Raw genomic sequence first — 18,262 nt, 5'->3', positions numbered from 1 at the left:
TATACAGCAAGCCGTCAGCTGACATCAAATTGAATGGAGAGAAACTCAAAGCCATTCCACTAAAATCAGGAACACGACAAGGCTGTCCACTCTCACCATACCTCTTCAATATAGTTCTTGAAGTTCTAGCAATAGCAATAAGACAACATAAGGGGATCAAGGGGATACGAATTGGAAAGGATGAAGTTAAACTTTCGTTATTTGCTGACGATATGATAGTGTACATAAGCAACCCCAAAAACTCTACCAAAGAACTCCTACAGTTGATAAACACCTTTAGTAATGTGACAGGATACAAGATCAACTCCAAAAAATCGGTAGCCTTCCTATACACAAAGGATAAAGAAGCAGAGAGGGAAATCAGAGAAACATCACCTTTCATGATAGCCAAAAATAGCATAAAGTATCTTGGGGTAACTCTAACCAAGGAAGTGAAAGACCTATTTGACAAAAACTTTAAGTCCTTGAAGAAAGAAATTGAGGAGGATACCAGAAAATGGAAAGACCTCCCCTGCTCTTGGATTGGGAGAATCAACATAGTAAAAATGGCAATTCTACCAAAAGCAATCTATAGATTCAATGCAATTCCCATCAAAATCCCATCAAACTTCTTCACAGACCTGGAGAGAAAAATAATCAAGTTTATATGGCAAAACAAAAAACCCAGGATAGCCAAAACAATCTTATACAATAAAGGAACTTCAGGAGGCATTACCATCCCTGACTTCAAACTCTATTACAGAGCAACAGTATTGAAAACAGCTTGGTATTGGCATAACAACAGAGAAGTCGAACTATGGATCAAATAGAAGACCCGGGTATTAACCCACAAACGTATGAACACCTGATTTTTGACAAGGGAGCTAAAGGTATACAATGGAAGAAGGATAGCATCTTTAACAAATGGTGCTGGCATAACTGGATGTCAACCTGTAGAAGAATGAAAATAGATTCATATCTATCACCATGCACAAAACTCAGGTCCAAATGGATTAAAGACATCAACATTAATCCGACCACTTTGAACCTGATAGAAGAGAAAGTGGGAAGCAGTCTACAAGACATAGGCACAGGAGACCACTTCCTAAGCCGAACCCCAGGAGTGCAGACAATAAGAGAAACAATAAATGAATAGGACCTACTGAAACTGAGAAGCTTCTGTAAAGCAAAGGACACTGTCAGTAAGACAAAAAGGCTACCTTCGGACTGGGAGAAGATCTTCACAAACCCCTCAACAGACAAAGGTCTGGTCTCCAAAATATACAAACAACTCAAGAAACTAGACACTAAAATTCTAATTAACCCAATTAAAAAATGGGGTGCTGATCTGAACAGAGAATTCTCAACAGAAGAACTGCGAATGGGCAAAAGACACTTAAGGTCATGCTCAACATCCTTAGCGATCAGGGAAATGCAAATCAAAACAACTATGAGATATCATTTTACACCGGTCAGATTAGCCAAAGTAAAAAACACCAATGATAGCCTATACTGGAGAGGATGTGGAGAGAGGGGAACTCTCATCCATTGTTGGTGGGAATGCAAACTTGTGCAGCCACTGTGGAAATCAGTGTGGTGGTTTCTCAGGAAACTGGGAGTCAATCTCCCTCAAGACCCAGCAATTCCACTCTTGGGAATATACCCAAGAGAGGCCTTATCATACCACAAAAGCATTTTTCAACTATGTTCATAGCAGCACTATTTGTAATAGCCAGAACCTGGAAATATTCTAGGTGCCCCTCAATAGAAGAATGGTTAAAGAAGGTGTGGAACATATATACACTAGAGTTTTACTCAGCAGTAAAAAACAATGACATCTTGAATTTTGCATGCAAATGGATGGACATAGAAAACGCTTTACTGAGTGAGGTAAGACAGACCCAAAAAGTGGAACACGGTATGTATTCACTCATAAGTGGATTCTAGCCATAATTAAAGGTATTTGAGCCTATTATTCGAGATCCTAGAGAAGCTAAATAAGAAGGTGAACCTGAAGAAAATCATGTACTTATCCTCCTGGAGATTGGAAATAGACAAGAGTCCCAGGTAACCTCGGGTGCATGGGGGGGTGGGTGGGAGGGTTGTTGGAAGGGCAGAGGGTTAGAGAGAAGGGAGTAGGGGAGGAATGGGGAAAACTCAGGGGACTGAGATAGGTGGAGGGAGGAAGGATGGATATGGGATCAGGGAAGACTATGTCTCAAATAAGGGAGTCATTTTAGGGTTTAAAAGAGACTTGATTATAAATGGGATCCCAGGTCCAAGGAGAGATTCCCAGATTGTTCTCTGGACAGAGGAGAGGGTGCCTGAACCGGCCTTGGCCTATAACCATACTGATGAAGATTTTTCTTATCACCATAGATCTTTCATCCGAGGATGGATGGCAATACAGATGGAAACCCACATTGGAGCACCAGACTGAGCCCCCCATGGTCCAAATGAGGAGCAGAAGGAGGAAGATCACGAAAAAAAACTCAGGACCGCGAGGGGTATGATCACCCACTGATACAAGGGGAATGATCTAATGAGAGTTCACCAAGGCCAGTTGGACTGGGACTGAACGAGCATGTGACCCAAGCAGATTTTCTGAATGTGGCCGGATTCTCTGAATGTGGCTGGCCCGAAGTCTTTCTGAAAAGCCATTGACAATGACACTGGGACTTGTTTCCTCTGCATATACTGGGTTTTTGGGGTCCAGTCTGTTTGGATACTCACCTTCCTGGACCTGGAGGGAGGGTGGAGGAACTTGAACTTCCCACAGGGCTGGAAGCCCTGACTGCTCTTAGGGATGGAGAGGGAGGAGGAGGGGTAGGAGGGGGAGTGGGAGGGTGTTGGGAGGAGGGGCAGAAATGGAAACTTTCATAATTTAATAAACTTTGAAAAAAAAAGAGAAGTTTGCCCTGTTACCGAGTATGTGGTCAATTTTTGAGAAGGTTCCATGAGCTGCAGAGAAGAAGGTATATTCTTTCCTATTTGGGTGGAATGTTCTATAGATGTCTGTTAAGTCCATTTGATTCATTACCTCCATTAATTCTCTTATTTCTCTGTTAGGTTTCTGTCTGATTGACCTGTCCATTGTTGAGAGAGGTGTGTTGAAGTCTCCTACTATTAGTATGTGTAGTTTGATGGCTGCCTTGAGTTCTAGAAGTGTTTCTTTTACATAAATGGGTGCTTTTATATTAGGGGCATAGATATTCAGGATTGAGACTTCATCCTGATGAATTGTTCCTGTTATGAGTATAAAATGTCTGTCTCCATCTCTTCTGATTGGTTTTACTTCGAAGTCAATTTTGTTGGAAATTAGAATGGCCTCACTCGCTTGTTTCTTAGGTCCTTTTGCTTGAAAAACCTTTTCCCAACCCTTTACTCTGAGTAGATGTCTGTCTTTGTGGTTGAGATGTGTTTCTTGTAAACAACAGAATGTTGAATCCTATTTTCGTATCCAATCTCTTAGTCTGTGCCTTCTTATACGTGAGTTGAGTCCATTAATATTAAGTGATATTAATGACCAGTGGTTGTTGACTCTGGTTATCTTTTTTATTTTTATTTTTTTTGTGTGTGTAGTAGAGTTAGTGTGTTTCCCTTCTTTCAGTTGTGCTTGTGAAGGGTCGCTAGATGTCTGAGTAATTGTAGGCAGTGTTGGCAATATTAGATACCTTGGGTTGCGATTTTCCTTCTATTACTTTCTGTAAGGCTGGATTTGTGGCTACGTATTGTTTAAATTTGTTTTTATCCGGGAATATTTTGTTTTCTCCATTGATAGTGAACGATAGCTTGACTGGGTATAGTAGTCTGGGCTTGCATGCATGATCTCTTAGTTTCTGCAGTACCTCTATTCAGGACCTTCTGGTTTTCATGGTTTCCATAGAGAAGTCCTTTGTAAGTCTGATAGGTTTACCTTTAGAAGTTACCTGACTTTTTCCTTTGCAACTCTTAATATTGTTTCTTTAATCTGTATGTTTTGTGTTTTGATTATTATATGGCAAGGGGATTTTTTTTTATCCAGTCTATTCGGTGTTCTGTATGCTTTTTGAACCTTCATAGGAATATCATTCTTTAGGTTGGGAAAGTTTTCTTCTATAATTTTGTTGAGTGTATTTTTTGGGCCTTTGATCTGCAATTCTTCCCCTTCTTCTAAACCTATTATTCTTAGGTTTGGACTTTTTATTATATTCCAGATTTCTTGAATGTTTTGTGATGAGAATTTGTTGGATTTGCTGTTTTCTTTGATCAGAGCGTTTATTTTCTCTATGGTGTCTTCAAAATCTGAGATTCGTTCTTCTATCTCTTGTATTCTATTGGTTATGTTTGTTTCTGTAGTCTCTGTTTGTTTACCTAGATTTTACAAATCCAGCCGGCCCTTGGTTTGTGTTTTCTTCATTGTCTCATTTCAGTTTTCAATTCTTGAACTGTTTCTATTACCTGTTTGATTGCTTTTTCTTGGTTTCCCAGGGTATCATTTACGGATTTACTGATTGTCCCAATCAGTCAACTGGGTGAAGAAATGGCACCATTTCCACCTTGGCACTGAGTTACTTTGAAGAAATGAAGTCATCCAGAGAAACTTGAACACACCTGCCCATTTTCTGAAGTTCTGTGGTTTCTGAACCACAATGGACCTCACACACATCTGCCAGTTCCATGTGTCCTTGCTGGACATCATCTTCATTTTATTGACAGAGAAACTGAACCTCTGCATTTGGGAGACAGAGATGGGAGGACTAGCACATGTGTGAAGTCAGCCTAGGGTATACAGCAAATTCCAAGGCAGGCAGCACCGACAGAAAAAACATATCTTTTAAAAAATGATACTAATTTATTTGTAGGTAGACTGGAGAGACAGATGGCACAGCAGTTAACAGCACTTGCTTCTCTTGCTGAAGACCTGAATTTGGTTCTCAGCGTTTACATGTGACTCATGAACACCTGTAACTCCAGTTCCAGGAGATTGAACACACTCTTCTGACCTCCGGGAAACACATATACAGACACATGTTCATAAGAATTAAATAAATCATGACGACCATATTGTGTCTGTAAGCGGTTTGACATCCTGGAGTCAAACCTGAGGCAACTGCTGACAAGTCTCTCTTCTTACTCTGTCTCTTGGGTTGTTCTGGTCTGGTTGTCATGGCTGCTTGTATAACAGCTGTGGGGAACTCTGACACACAGCCCTACAGTCTAGCGTCAAAGACACAGGAAGCCCAGGAATGAGCAATGTGTTGCTTTCCTACATAGGCTGTAAAAAGTTACCAGGACTTCTTCCCATAGGCTTTCTCATCCCAAAGACCTGACAGGGATGTGTATTTTGACTCATGGCATTAGAGGGTTTATCTCACGGTCATTGGGTTCCTTTGTTCCTAGGCTTGGAGGGATATCAGGGAGGCTTCATGGTGGAAAAGTAGCAGAGCAAGGAGCACACAGGAAGAGACCAGAATGAGAGGTAGTCCCCAAGGACGTATCCCCACTGACCTACTGGCCTTGGTAAACCCCATTCTCAGTAACACCACCATGTTATGGATCTGCCATGATATTAAGACATTGACTGGGTCAGAGTCCTAACGATCTGAGGGCTCTGGAAATGCTGTCATAGAGCTGTCACAGATCCCAGTGCTTGTTGGAGGAGGGCCTGGATGTTCGTCCCAGCTGCTCAGAACAGAAATAATCACATGGAAATTGTATTAATTAAAACACTGCTTGGCCCATTAGCTCTAGCTTCTTATTGACTAACTCTAATATTAATTTAACCCATTCTATTAATTTGTATATCACCATGTGGCAGTGGCTTACCGGCAAAGATTCTAACCAGCGTCTGTCTCAGGAAGAAGAAACATGGCATCTCCCTGACTCTGGACAGCAGAAGGTGGCCTCCCTGCATTGTCTGGCACCTGGAATTAATGGAGTAAGGTTTGCCAGGAGAAATTACATTTAAACTAAGCTGCAACCTGAAGATGTTACGTGGTCTTGCTCTGGAGAAATGTCAACAAATGGCCACTCATCCAAGATAAAGTACTAACCACAGCCCAAACTAATGGTTTCATTTGAGTGTAGCTTGGTGAATTAATAAGTTTTTGAGCTTAGTTACAGAGAGTGAGTAGGGGGTTATTGAGCAATTTGGGTGATCCCAAGGCAGCCACAACTCCAGAACATCCCATCTTGCCTTGAATAATGATTTCCCCAATGCTGAGGTCCTCTGTCCCCAATATTCTTGGGTTAACTTTTCACCCCATATGGATTAGCATCTTCTAAGACCATATGAAGTTGGGACAGAATTAGATGCCACTAGCTGCCAGGTACAAGAGAGGAAGGCTGAAATCAAAAGTGAGAATTCAATAGCCCTCCTTGTAACCCCCTTTTATAAGGGCCTGTCAATAGGCGTGGCACGAAGAGTCGCTTGTGGGTGGTCACAGCTGCTCTGATGAACATGGTAGTAACTTCAGAAGGTGATATTCTACAACAACTGTGTGAGTGGGAATTAACCAAGTGACACAGGGATAAGTTGGTGAAGTTTGGAGAGAAAGATTCCATACACTGGAAACAGAATAGGGAGAAGCAAGGCAGTGTGGAAAGAATACAAAATACTCAAGGAATTGAAGAAAATTTCAGTTTGGTTCCAGGACACAATATTTGTTCAGATTGAGATAGTGAGACACAGCACAAGAATGGAGCTTGCTGTGCTAACTTTAGCCCTTTGAACAGAAAGAACCATGTCTTTTGTCCTGCTATGAGTTAGTTGACCAGCTCAGGGCTGAACCTAAACACTTAAAGTTTAATGTTTGAATGCACAAAACTCATAAGGATAAAAAAATGGCAGGCACCCATAGAAGTTCCTAAAAGTTATCAAGCCTTACATTATTGAACTAGGGCATAACAAAGCCCAATTTCTTTGGGTATGTTCATGTGTGTTTTACATGTGAGAGTGTGTGGACATGTATGGGAGTGCATGTACATGTGTGTGCATTTGGAGGCTAGAGCTTGATGATGCATGTCTTCCACAATTGCTTTCCTCCTTACATACTGAGGCAAGGTCTCTCACTAGAACCCAGAGCTCAAGGACTTGACTAGTCTAGCTGCCAACTTGCTCCAGGGATCCTCTGTCTTGGGATCTGACAGAGAAATTGGAAGTGGGGTAGTACAGCTACTGGGAATTTACATGGGTACTGGGATTTGAACTCTGGGCCTCCCATTCCCACAGCAAATGTTACTTCCTGAGCCATCACCCCAGCCCAAAGACAACATTCAGAAATCATATGGTATCCGGGTGGAAGTTTTTGCTAAGTGTTTGTCTTGTGGTTTGAATGAGAATATTCCTGTATTACAATGGTCTGTACCCTGTCAATTGTATTTTAATAAAACACTGATTGGCCAGTAGCCCAGGCAGAAAGTATCAGTGGGGCGGGGAGAAAAAGAGAATTCTGGGAAGAAGAAAGGTCAGTAAGCTTGTTACCCAGACACAGAGGAAGCCAGACACAAAGCAAGCAAGATGTGACTGTCTCACGGAAAAAGGAACCAAACCACGTGGCTAACACAGACAAGAATATAGGCTAAAATAAGCTATAAAAGTTAATAAGAAGCCTGAGCTAATAGGTAAATCAGTTTATAATTATGCAGGCCTCTGTGTGTTTATTTGGGACTAAATGGATGTGGGACCTGGTGGGACAGAAACCTTTGTCAACATTGTAAAATTTAATTGAGAATTGTCATATTTGGTTCCCAGTTGGTGGCACTGTTAGGGGAGGTTATAGAACCTCCACAAGTGTGTTACTGGGGATGGCTGTATGTTTTCCAGTCTTACCCCTCTTCAGTGTGCCATCTCTGGTTCACGGTTGCATCTGAAGATGTGAGCTCTCAGCTTCTGGCTTCTGTTGCTTGCTCCCGTTTCCCCCTAGCATGATAAACCCATTCCTCTGGAACCATAAGTGCATAAAAGCCTTCTTTTGTAAGTTGCTTTTGGTCATGCTATTCTATCAAAGCAACAGAAAAATAAATAATACAAAGAAGGATAATTTGTTTTCTATCAGGATTGAGGTTCCAGTCTATCCCAGCCAGGCTGGCATAGCAGCTGGAGCTTGGGGAGTTAGTTACATCACATCTATTATCAGGACAGAGAGCAAAGGATGCCTGTGTGCTGTGACCAGCTTACTTCTTCATGTATGCAATTTAGAAACCCTTGCCTAGGGAATGTTGCTGCCCACAGATGGTGGGTCTTCCCACAATAACACAATCAAGATACCCCACCCCTACCCAAGTCTTGCCCACAGGGTAACCTAACCTAGACAGTATCTCACTGAGAGTCCTTTTCAGGTGAATCTAGACCCTGTCAAGTTGACAAATAAAACTATAGTATCACCACTGATCTTTATGGTCAGGGACCCTATTATTGCCTGCATGCCTGAACACACACAGCAGCTCAGAGGACAGCGTGATCTTCCTCCTCTCTAGTCTTTTTCAGTGATGCTTTCTCCTTCTCCTTCTTCTTCTACTACTACTACTACTAATAATAATAATAATTTTTTTACCGTTTTCCACATTTTCATTTATTTTCCCTAATGAAACTATCAGGCAGAACCAATCCAATATGAGGTTAATTAATAAGCATTTGGTGGTCTATAGCTACATTCTCTGATCCAAATGACTTGTGACACTTTCTTAGTACAAAGCCAAGACATCCACAGGTAAGGTGGTGGCTCCTCCATTTGCCAGAAGATTCCATCTTTTTAATTTATTTCATATAGTTTAATAAATTTCCAATAAATCTTTCACCCTCAGGTATGAAAGAAAGCATTTTGCTATCAGAAATGTCATTATTTTATTTTTAACACAATTGGGGGCAATGCCTTTGTGGTCTGGGTGTGCTCTAGGAAAGAGCTCTTCCTGTTTGGAGACCGTTTAGTCCTTCCAGAAAGCCAGGCAGTCTGGTTCTCAGATCATCTGGGCTCAGGAGACTGGTCCTCAGCCAAGGAGTTCCAGGCAGCCCCTGTGTCTCCAGTCTTCATTCAGGGCTAAAACTCCCTCCAGGAAGATTCAGGACGAGAACTTCTCACTTACTTCCTATGCATCGCTTTCTCGTCACAGAGTGCTTCCACCAGCCCAATTCCATCCTCTCACACAGCATCCTTGGCATGCGAGGACCAGCTGAGTCTGTGTCCTGTTGGGTAACAGAATAGCACAGACTGGGTAAAGTAATGCATGAAACAATCCCACACCAGTTAGGATTTAAAGGGGTCCTTATTTTAGGGGTAAAACTTACAAAACAGCAACTGTCAGGAAAGGAGTCCTGTCGCTGGAGCAGGAGCTGGAACCAAGTGCAGGAACCAAGAGGGCTAGCTGAGGCTTGCTGCTTTTTTTTTTAAAAAAAAAAGAGAAACAGACCACGCCCCAGTGGACTGGTATTTCAGCGGCTATTGACTGAAGGAGCAGAAGGCGCTCCTGCAGCACAGTGGGCTTTGGAAATCAGTGTGGCGGTTTCTCAGAAAAATGAGGGTCAACCTACCTCAGGATCCAGCAATACCACTCTCTGGGATATACCCAAATGATTCCCAATCATAATACAAAAATATTTGTTCAACTATGTTCATAGCAGCACTATTTGTAATAGCCAGAACATAGAAACAACCTAGACACCCTTCAATGGAAGAATAGATAAAGAAAGTGTGGCACATCTACACATTATAGTACTGCAATGACATCTTGAATTTTGCATGCAAATGAATGGAAGTAGAAAACACTATCCTGAGTGAGATAATTCAGATCCAAAATTATGAATATGGTATATGCTCACTCATTAGTGGATTCTAGTAATAAGCAAAGGACACTGAGCCTATAGTTCATGATCCTAGAGAAGCTAAGTAATAAGGTGAACCCAAAGAAAAACATATATATATCTACCCGAAAATTGAAAACACACAAGATTTCCTGGTAAAAGGTGGAGCAAAGGAGTAGGGGTAGAGAGGAAGGGAGAGGGGGAGGGGAGAAAGAGAGTTTTGGGGAGAGTTTGGGGGAATGGGATGGTTGAAATGGAGAAGGATGGGTATAGGAGCAAGGAAGGAGATCTCTTAATTGAGGGAGCCAATTTGGAGTTGGCAAGAGGCTTGGATCTGGAGGGTTTCCCAGAAGTCTACCGGGATGTCCCCAGATAGGACCCTGGGCAGTGGAGTAGAGGTCCTTGAATTGGCCTTGTCCTGTAGTCAGACTGATGACTATCTTGAATATCACCATAGAACCTTCGTCAGGTGACAATGGAGACAGAGACCCACATCGGAGTGCTGAGCTGAGATTCCAAGGTCCAGTTGAAGAGCAGAAGGAGAGAGAACATGAGCAAGGAAGTCAGAACAACGAGGGTTGGTTCACAAACTGAGACAGTGTGCCTAAGCAAATGGGATCTCACCAACTCCAGCTGGACTGGAAATGAAAGAGCATGGGATCAAACTGGTAGCACTGAATGTGGTTGACAGTTGGGACAGACTGAGGGGCCAATGACAATGGCATTGGGAGTTGTCTCTACTGCATGTACTGGCTTTTGGGATTCTATTCTCTTTGGGTGCATACCCTGCTCGGCCCAGATGTAGTGCGGGGGGCCTGGCACTTCCCACAGGGCAGGGACTTGCCCTCTCTTAGGACTGGAGGGGGTTGGGGAGAGGGTATGTGTGTGGAGCAGGAGGGATGTGGGAGGAGGTAAAGAAGTAGGAATTTTGATTGGTATTATTTTTAAAGTAATAAAAAAGAAAAAAGAGAAGAAGTAAAAAAAATAAAATGTTTCCCATAGTCTCTAGTTGCTGGGTGGCAGGGCTGTATGGGAAAACTGTGGAGACCTGTGTACATGAGAAATCCCTGGAGAAGCACACCCCATTGGAACATGTGATTATATTTAGCTCCCAATTTCCCCATTTCCCAGCTCTGTGTCTATGAAAAAACGATCAGTTCCTTCACCACAATTTCTTTCTGTTGTCATGTTCTGAGTGCGTGGTCCTTCTGAGACTAAGAGCCAAGACAAATCCCTCCTCCCCATGGTAGTGCCAGGTTATAGAGACACAGATGTAACTAATCTGGGTGGATGTATGGATGGATGGATGGATGGATGGATGGATGGATGGATGGATGGATGGATGGATGCGCTAGTGATTGGGTGGATGGGTAGGTGGGTGGGTGAGTGGATGGATGGAGAGAAGACAGGATAGATAGAATTCTTCAGTCCCAGGTGTGGTAGTCTCACAATCATAGCTGCTAACTGTTGGGATCCACTTGAAGGACCTTACAGTTGGAGTGTCCTGTTATTCAGTGATAACATCTGAACCATGAGTGAAGAAAACTATGCTGAGCCTTGATTACATTCTGTGTTCCTGTCTGACTCCCCTTGTGTTTAAATAGGGATGGCCCCATAGACTCATAGATTTGAATGTTTGGTCTTTAGGAGTGGTGCTACTTGACAGGGATGAGGAGATATGACCTTGTTAGAGTAAGTGTGTCACTGGAGGTGGTCTTTGGGGTTTCAAATGCTCAACAGCCCAAGTTTCTCTCTCTCTCTCTCTCTCTCTCTCTCTCTCTCTCTCTCTCTCTCTCCATTTCATTCTTGCTTAGGTCTCTTGTAAAGCCACCAGCCTCTTGAGACAAGGGTCCCAACTCATGGTCTTATTTAATAATTATTATTCCCAAAAAGTCTGACTTCCACAAAACCATAATCAGATTGCAGTTGTACCCTCTTAAGTAGCTCAGAATGGAAATTTATTTCAGAATGAGTTTTGTGGGAACACTTACACAGAGGGTATCTGGTCACACAAACAGCATCAGATAGATGTCTTTGTCTTATTTTGGTTTCTGATGGGGGCAAGTCGAGTGGCAGAAAAAGAGGCATTGTCTCTGGAATTCTAGTTTTCAACATTACTTTGAAGAAAGCATGCTAGCTGGGAGACTTACGTGTTCCTGTAGAACAAAGTACTACAGCATACAGCATGCAGTGTGTGTGTGTGTGTGTGTGTGTGTGTGTGTGTGTGTGTGTGTGTGTGTGTGTGTGATTAGTGAAGATATGCAAGTAAGCAAGAATGCAAGTAAGCAAGAAGTTCTATTTGAACAATCCACCTTTCTCTCTCTCTTTTAACTGAAAATAGATTCTTCTCTCATACAATCCATCCCAACCACAGTTTTCCCTCCCTCCACTCCTTCTACCTCCCCCACAGATCCTCCCTTCTCCCCCAGATCCACTCTCCGTTTCTTCTTCAGAAAAGAGCAGGCCTCTAAGAGACAACAGCCAAAAAGGACAAAATAAGAAACAATGAGCAAGACAAAATCCCCCATATCAGGAGTGGACAAGGGAACCCAATAGGAGGAAAAGAGTACCAAAAGCATTATGAAAAATCAGAGATATTCCCTCTCCAACTATTAGGAGTCCCAGAAAAAAAACCCACCAAACTAACAGCCATAACATACACAGACGACCTGGTTCAGACCATTGCAGGTCCCATGTTTGCCATTTCAGTCTCTGGGAGCCCATGTGAGCTCTGCTTAGTGGATTCAGTGGGCTGTATGTTCTCTTGGTGTCCTCCATGCCCTCTGACTCTGAAAGTCTTACTCCCTCTCTTCTTTGGTGTTTCCTAATCACTGAAAGGTTGAACCAGATGGAGATCTCCAGTTTAGACTCTCTCTTTGAATAATGTCTAACTGTGTGTCACTGTATTCACTGCCATTGGCTGCAGGAGGAATCCTCTTTGATAACAACTGGACAAGATACTGATCTATGAGTACAGCACAATATTAGGAATTAGGAATCATATCATTTTTTGGCCAGTTGTGTTTGTTTGTATCGTAGGTCTCTGGGTTGTTCAGTCTCTGGCTTCTGGCCATTCAGGAGTTTCCCTAGAGGTGCTCCCTCTTGTGGTGTGGTCCTCAAGATACACCTGTAATTGGTTGGCCACTCCCACAAGTTATGTGCCTCCATTGCTCCAGCATATCTTGCCGGCAGGACAGGCTGTATGCTCAGACTTTTATGACTCAGTTGGTGTCCAGGTTTCTCTTTTCATAGCCTACAGAGTACCTTTTGGTGCCAAAGATGTAAGAACCTTGAGATGAAAGTTCCAAATCCTCACCAGCTCAACATAACTGCATTCAGTGAGCTGTATGGAAGTTGTCCCTGGCATTGGAGCCCCATTGTAAGCTTTCAGAGGATGACCTGAGTCCTAGAATCAGCCTAGGTTGTTTGGGGACATTAATGGACAATGACTCAATCGAAGGTAACCAGTCCTACCACTGGAACAGAAAAGTAGGAAACAACCTTCCTCAAGACCCAGCAATACCCCTTTTGGGTATATACCCAAAGGATACCCAATTATACCACAAGGACATGTGTTCAGATGTGTTCATAGCAGCATTGTTTGTCATAGTCAGAACCTGGAAACAACCTAAATGCCCCTTGACTAAAAAATGAATAAGGAAAATGTGGTACATTTACACAATGGAGTATTACATAGCAGAGAAAAATAATGACATCTTGAAATTTTCAGGAAGATGGATGGAGCTAGAAAACATCATGTTGAGTGAGGTAACACAGACCCAGAAAGATAAATAGCATATGTACTCACTCACAAGTGGCTTTTAGACATAGTGCAAAAAAAAAGCCTACAAATCACAAGCCCAGAGAACCTAGAAAACAAGGAGGACCCTAAGACAGATGTACATGGATCTAATCTACATGGGAAGTACAAAAAGACAAAATCTCCTGAGTAAATTTGGAGCATGGGGACCATGAGAGAGGGTTGAAGGGGGGGAGAAGCAGGGAGAGGAGCAGAGAAAAATGTCTAGCACAATAAAATCAATAAAAAATTTAAAAATAAAATAAGACTTTATCTACAAACAATAGAAGTTTGACTATGAAGTTCAGAAAAGCCTAAATATTTATAACCATAAAACCTAAGTAGCTAAGTACTTTATATCCTTGTTATTTTTGATGGGGTTGGAAAATTATGATTTGTCCCTCAAAAACTGAGTGATCTATTTATATTTTCTTGCATAAGTAAGTATATAGTAAATTATTACAAAAACAATAATATAACTAATCCCTACATTGTGGAATAGAACATTCTCAGGCAAGATCTAACTTCCCCAACCTCTTTGTTTTTAATTAAATATCCTTAAATAAATCTTTTGTTTTTATGTAAGTGGGAGGAATAAGTTGCCTTGAAGAAGGTTAATTCATTCTGCAGTTCATAATCGCTGGTAAAATTAGTTTTGTGAAAGACAGAAGTCCAGAAGGATCTACCATGCTTGGTCCCAAATAACTCCCTCCTTTCCATAAATCTCTCCCAAGGCATGTTGTTCTCAGTCAGCACAAAGACATCTACAGCTTATTGTCCTGCTCACATATCTTCAGAAGATCCCAGCACAGCAACCAGCTCTTCACTACAGTCACTACTCCCCACTAGAGCTACCACCCAAACTACAGCCACCAACTCCCCACTATAGCCAACGAAGCCCCACTACAGTCACCAAATCCCCCACTAAGTTCCTTTGTTGAATTTGTGCAGGGCATGGTGGTACCTACCTACAATACCAGCACTTGGCAGATCAGTGAGTTTGAAGCCAGCCTGTGCTACATGATACACTGTGTTGGGAAATGAGCAGGGGGATGGGAGGAAAAGAGGGAGAGAGGGAGGGTGGGAAAGCAGGAAAGTTTTGTTTTATCTCTTCACTTATATCCCAAATACTTCCAATTGTCACAAGGGCTGCATAACCACAACTAACCAGGTCCATTGGTGGGGATTCAAGTCTAAGGAAAGGGTGAGGGGCACATGATATAGCGTTCTGGAGAAGAAATGTGTGTACACGATAGGTATCCCACATTGCTGTGGGATTTCTCTGGCCCACCACAGAAAGGAAGCTCTATCTTCTCTCTTGTACCACCCAGTTCCTCTCCCCCATCTCATCACTCAAACACGCATGTGCAGTGGGGATCCATCAGTTAATTCTGTGATGCCCTCTTCAAGACCTGCCATACCCTCTGCTGTTTCATTTCTAAATGAGACTTCCGCTCTGGTCAGAGGTCTAGACATCACCACTCATCCTCGACCCCAGGCTTTCAAGGCCTTTTCCCCTCGCCCTATGAGACCCAGCCAGCCCTGTGCCCACAGTCCTCCGCACCTTCTCCCCGCCCCCTCGCCTTATGAGACACAGCCAGCCCCTGCGCCCACCATCCTCCACACTTTCTCCCCGGCCTCTGCTCTCAATGACTTCTTCACCGACTCTTTGGACTCTGTCTGGAGAGGGCTCTGCAGTGGTGGCTTCTGACTCCTCTAAAGGAGGGTTCACGCTGACCATGTGCTTTGTTACCAACATCCCAGTGGGCAAGACATCCACTTGTAGCCAGTACTAAATCACTGAGCATTATAACTCCCCTTCCCCAGAATTAATTTACTGTCCTGTGAATCATGGGACCGGTACAGCACCCTCAGTGATGGGGAGAAGTTCCAATGAAACCTTGCCCTCAATCTCCCAAGATGCAACAGAAGAGAGATAGCCCCAGGGCATAAGGAATGAGCCTCTAGCTCAGCTGTTCCCAACCTGTGGGTCATTACACTATTTGGGGGCAGATGACCCTTTGACAGGGTCATCTAAGACCATCTGCATGTCAGATCTTTACATTAAGATTCACAACAGTAGCAAAATCACAGTTATGGAATAGCAATGAAAGGGTTGGGGTCTGCACAAGATGAGGAACTGTCCTAAAGGTCACTGCATTGGGAAGGTCGGGAACTACTGTTCTAGGTGGTCATGGATCCATAGGTAAGGCCCCTTCAACTCCCCATGTCCCCAAAGTGAGGGATGTAGATGTGGTTCTTCAGCTGCTTGAAGTCTACATTGGCTATTGATTTTTAAATAATATTTTATTAATACCTTAAGAATTCCATATAACGTATTTCTAACATATTTTCACCTCACCCAAATCTCCCCAGATCCACCCCCACTTCCCTAACCACACGACTTTAAGCTCTCTATGTCTCTCTCTCTCTCTGTCTTCTCTCTCTCCCACAAAGTCCAATTTGTGTTGCGAAAATGCTCTTGGGTGTGGGACTTGGACAGTGGCAGATGTGCTAGGGGTCATATACTTAGAAAACTGACCTTCCCTTTAACACAACAACCAGATGCTAAGAGCTCCTCAGGTAAGGGTGGGAATTTGTGTCCATCTCCCCATCTCTATCCTGGGATTTGTCAGGCTGGAGCTTGCACGGGCCTTGTGTACACTGTGAGAATTCTGTGAGTTCACACATGCCTGCTTTGGCCTTGTGCACCCTGTGAGAATCAATGTGAGTTCACACGCACCCTGCTGTGTCTAGAGAACACTGTCAGCATCTACAACCTCTTGCTCTTGCAGTCTCTCCGCCCCTTATTCCTGGATGACTCCTGAGCCTGCAGGGAGGGGTATGACAGGCATCCTATTCACTGCTTAGCACAGGTCACATATCTTCAGGATGGTGACCAACTGGAAGTCACTGACTACTGCAGGGAGTTTCTCTGATGAGGACTGAAAACGCACTAATCTATGGGCTGAGCAATAGGCTATGAGGAGTCATTGCCATACAGTTTCCATTCAGCAGAGTAAAAGCAGGAGGCTTCTCCCTAGGACCTAGGAATTATCCAGCCACGGGATATTTACATTTTTATATTTTTACCATTTTTATATCTATTTGTCCATAAGAAAAACACTTATGTTAATAAATATAAAAATAGTAATAGTGTTTGAGGTTTTATGTGCACTTATATGTTAGGGCATATGTAAGAACATGTATGTTCTAATGGGGAAGCTAATCCAGGTCTTCCCATACTACTACACTATGGGGTTGTATCCCTGGCTCACCTGTGTGGTCCTTTAATTTTCTCACTGCTCCCCTTTAGATTAACCAGTTTTATGAGACTGACTCAGAATAGGTTAGGTGCGAAACTCATCTCAGAGTCACTTAAACTGTTCTGTAAACCAAATGTGGTAGCTCATGCCTGCAATCTCAGTATGTAGGAGCCTGGGGCAGGAGGATTTCCAGGAGTTCAAGATCAACCTCACTACACAGTGGGTTCCTGGCCAGTCAGGCTACAGCGTGAGAGTTTGCCTCAAACACACACACACACACACACACACACACACAGAGAGAGAGAGAGAGAGAGAGAGAGAGAGAGAGAGAGAGAGAGAGAGAGAGAGAGAGAGGGCAACGTGGAGAACTAATCCAGTATGTGTCATCTTTACACCAAGGTCTATAACGTGTAGGAAGAACCTGAATTCAAAAACAGTTGATGCCTGAAAAAGAGATGAAATAATAGCAGGGGCTGGAGACAGCTCAGTGTTTTAGAGTACAGCCTACTCTTCCATAATGCTGAGGTTCAATTCCCAGCACCTACAGGACAGCTCATAACTACCTGTAACTCTAGTTCCAGGGAACGCTCTTCTGGTCTCCATGGGAACCAGGAATTCCCTTGGTGTCCAGACATGCATACAGACAAAATATCCCCCAAAAGATTAAATAAAAAAACAAAAACAAAAACCCCCAGAAAACTAGAGAAGAATTGTGATGTGGAAAAAAATAAAAGAAAGAAATGTGTAAGCACATGCACAGACACACACACAGACACGTTCACACACACACACACAGATACACATGCGCACACACAGAGACACACAGACACATACGTACACAAACACAGATACACACACACACTCAAACACACAGACACACACACACACACACACACACACACACTGTGTGTTGAAGGCACTGGTTGGGGCATAGTGGCAATGTCTTCAATTTCAGTCAGGATCTATGTGAGTTTGAAGCCAGCCTGAACTACACCATGAGTTCTAGGCCATCCAGTGCTGCATGAATCCTTCTGTGGGGGTGGGGGATATAGAACTAATTAAACTTTTAAAAATTAAACAAATAAACAAATGGAAAAAATTAAAAAGAAACATTTAAAAGGGCAGTGGGAAATACAATTCTGAGTGACTAGCATTTGATTCCACACCATCCCAGTCAATCACTGTGTGAACTTGGGAGGGAAGTGCTACCATGTATGTTCCAAGTGAGGAAACAGACACAGAGAGGGCAAGCAAAGTCCAAACCACACAGAGCAAAGATTTCAAAGCCAAGGACGTCTTATTGTTGGAAACTATGTCAAAGCATCCCTGAGAATTGAGTCATTGGGCTGAACAAGGTGAACAGGCAGAGGAAGAGATGTGCTTCAGAATTCTCTATCATGAATTCATCTCCTGAATGGCCTCACAACTGTGAACTCA

The sequence above is a fragment of the Myodes glareolus genome, chromosome 18, assembly GCF_982192425.1.
Source record: "Myodes glareolus chromosome 18, mMyoGla1.1, whole genome shotgun sequence".
NCBI classification, from domain to species: domain Eukaryota; kingdom Metazoa; phylum Chordata; class Mammalia; order Rodentia; family Cricetidae; genus Myodes; species Myodes glareolus.
Note: the sequence above shows the minus strand (reverse complement) of the source record.